At 43.6% G+C, this 3,518-nt stretch overlaps 1 pseudogene; it reads right to left on the bottom strand.

Moving 5' to 3' along the window:
* Window positions 1-1,622: 1,622 nt before the first annotated feature.
* LOC136654455 (5S ribosomal RNA) lies at window positions 1,623-1,742 on the bottom strand (annotated as a pseudogene).
* Between the last annotated feature and the right edge of the window lie 1,776 nt (window positions 1,743-3,518).

The raw sequence follows: 3,518 nt of genomic DNA, 5'->3' as shown, positions 1-3,518 counted from the left end.
ATATATTAGACTCGATGCTACCATAGTATGTGATTGCATTTGGGGAAATGTTACAGACCTGTACTTTTAACAAGCTACTATGTATATTTCTTTAACAATGACAGTAAATGGGACTTACTCCTGGGTAAGTATGGGTAGGATTGCAACCTAGGATTGCTAAATGTTTTCCTGCTTGATGATATCACTTCAGGTCATGACATCACTTCCAGTGGGTCCAGACAGATTCTCATTTTTAAAAGTGGGTCCTGGTGCTAAATGTGTGAGAACCACTGGCCTAGTTAATCATTCACTCTTATATTATATTACACAGTATGATCCTATTTCTTTAAGTCCCAGTGCATTCAGTAAATTTTATTTCCAGGTAAATGTATATAGAACTATAACCTAAGTATCTATGGGCAAAATCCTACCCCTTTATGTCAGTGCTTTCTAGCACTGACATAAGGGCAATGCAGCTCTGAGGTAAGGGAACAAACATTCCCTTACTTTGAGGAGGTCTCCATGAGTGACACCCAATGGCAGGATGCAGCACACGTCCCATTGGCACCGCTATGCCAGTGCTGGAAAGCACTGACAAAAGGGGTTAGAATTGCGCCCTATGTTGTAATTGCGCCCTATGTTCTTTTAGGGTGCAGTCCTAACCCCTTATGTCAGTGCTTTCTAGCACTGGCATTGCAGTGCCAATGGGGTATGTGCTGCATCCTGCAGTTGGGTGTCACTCACGGAGGCCTCCTCAAAGGAAGGGAATGTTTGTTCCCTTACCTCAGAGCTGCCTTGCCTTTATGTCAGTGCTGGAAAGCACCGACATCAGGGGTTAGGAATGCGCCCTTAGAATCATTAAAACCTCATTGGATAATTGCTTTGTTGAAAGTACCTTAAATTTAATTTTGCAGCACTGAAGCACATCTTGGGATATGTATGACTACTTATTTTGATTTGGCTGTCAGGGAATGGTTTCAATATTGGTGGGTATAGGTAAACAGTTTATAAACCAGCAATGAAACAGGGATGGGAGAGCAGAATCTGGACTGCCCAAAATCTAGCACAATTTATCCTCTATGAGAAAACATTTGTTTTTAATTAGAAGTCTAATTAATTAGAAGTCGTAAACAACTGTCATTTGTTTTCAGTAGTATATTGAAGCAAAGCCAGTCTTGGGTCTGCTATCTGCCACATTCTGTCTCTCTCACAATTCACATTCCCTCTTTGTGTAAATTTGACACAATGATTGGTGAAAGTTTGTCTTAACTTTGCACTCTTTATGGAGATCTGGTGGGTTATTCAGGTTTCAGTAACAGTCCAGTTTATAACTTCTTTTTTTAATTTGCTCTTTATATTATTGGGTGAGTTTTTTTTAACTGCTTGAGATAATAGACTGAGTATTTTGTTTGAAGGTTCAGAACAGAAGTTCAGAAAATATGGATATGAGACTTATCGGAATGCTGAGTTCTCATGTGGATTTAATCTTTGACTTGCTAATACTCTGTTGGAGTCAGTGGTAATCTTTTAACATAAATAAAACATAAAGGGACAAGTACCCGCACACGTATTTTTCTTGAGAATATAAACATATCTAATTTCAAAATGGTTGGCAACCTTCAGTCTCGAAAGACTATGGTATAAGCCTACAGCACCCGGTATTCCCAGGAAGTCTCCCAACCAAGTACTAACCAGGCCTGACCCTGCTTAGCTTCTGAGATCAGACGAGAGCAGGCATGTGCAGGGTAACAGTTGCTGTCAAAACCATTTTTCATCTCAATTCTCTTTTAAGATCTTGACAGTTTTCTTAGTTTTCCTGTGAAAGCTTTCCAGTTTGTCAATAATGCTCTTGAACAGTAATGCCCAGAATTGAACGCAGTAATCCCAGTGGAGTCTTACTAGTGCTGAGCAATGATGTTGCTTCCTATATCTTGGATATGAATGATGTGTACTAAAACAACATTACCTCTTCTGTCACAGAGCCCAATCCTCAGTGCCAGCCCTATGCTAGTGCTGAGTGTTAAAACGTGCTATAAATAATGCCCGTGACAACCAGTGCCGAGTCAGCGCCGGCTCTGGCTCAGTGCCAACCTGTCTGAGCCCAGCACCAGCTGGAAGCCTGCTGCATGCCGCAAGAGTAAGGGAAGAGCTCTGAGCAGTGGAGAGGTCATTCAGGGCGGGGAGAGGCATTCTGGGGTAGGGGAAGGGCAGGTGGAGGGTGGGAGGGGAGGAACTGGGGCGGGAGGGGGCAGGGGGCCTTCCAACCCAACACGGGGACTCAACGGCACCAGCAAAATAGCTGGGTCAGACTTGAGTAGCCCCATTGTGGGGCCTGTGCCCTTACCCGGGGGAAGGGACAGATGTCCCCTTCCCCAAGGAGATGTGGGTGGCTGCCCAGAGTGCTAGGATGCAGCTCTTAGCCATTTTGGCGGCGCTGCTCCACTAGACAGTTTAGGATTGGGCTGTCAGTACATAATCTTTAGCATTTTCTTTCATTCTTTCACTCAATCTCAGTTCTCTCTCTGTAAAATGGGCATACACAGACCTGCAAATCCACAAAAGTTACTAGCCCGCAGAAATCTTTAGTAAGCTGCCTGTCCCACATATACTTGTTGGTTATTTATGGCCTTAAAACTAAAACAAAACTTATTTTTGGTGAAGCTTTCCTTGCGTAGTCACCTTGAACAGATGCTTGCCACAAAGGATCACACAGATGGCTATTTTCAGTCCTCAGAATCGGTGTTCTTCAACCCATAGATTGCAACCCCAATAAGGTCGCAAATCCTCATTTGCGGGGAGTCACAGCAACTTTTCAAAGCCTGTGCAAGAGAGGGCTTGGATCCAATCCAATAATGGTGCTGCCTTATCAAAACTGAGTTTCTTAACATAATCCTGCACAGCCTCTTCTCTCTGTCTTGCCCCACGGCTCCTAAGACTGGCCCTGCTTAGGCTGCTACTTTACAGGGTTGTTGTGAAGACATAAAAGGTAGGGGGAAACAAGGAGGGTGGGGCAGGTGGATCAGGTCCTGGGAGGGGGGTGGGATCACCTCTGGATCTCCAGCCTCATCATTTGTTTGTTTGCAGCAACTGTTACCCTGCACATGCTTGATCTCGTCCGATCTTGGAAGCTAAGCAGGGTCAGGCCTGGTTAGTATTTGGATAGGAGACTGCCTGGGAATACTGGGTACTGTAGGCTTATACCGTAGTCTTTCGAGACTGAAGGTTGCCAACCATTGTTTGTTTGTTTTAGGGTCATGGCAAGAACAATGTTGAAGACCGCTGCTCAAAATTAAAACCACAAGGATAGTTGCTGAGAATAATTTCTAAGGCGCTTCAGTGTGCCACCAACATTTGTAATATAATGTCACACTTTTCTCTCAGTTTAAATATGGTGATGTATGTACACAGATTCCTTCTGCAAGAAAAAGAAATGTATATACTTTGTATAAAAATAAGAGCATCGTTTGGATACTGTGCCAAAGTCTTTCTCAAGCTGAAGGGGAAAATAATCAGTAATTAGTGAGTGGCAGAACAATCCC

This window comes from Tiliqua scincoides, chromosome 5 (genome assembly GCF_035046505.1).
Source record: "Tiliqua scincoides isolate rTilSci1 chromosome 5, rTilSci1.hap2, whole genome shotgun sequence".
In the NCBI taxonomy this organism is placed as follows: domain Eukaryota; kingdom Metazoa; phylum Chordata; class Lepidosauria; order Squamata; family Scincidae; genus Tiliqua; species Tiliqua scincoides.
The sequence above is the reverse complement of the archived record's forward strand: the minus strand, read 5'-3'. Positions and strand labels throughout refer to the sequence as shown.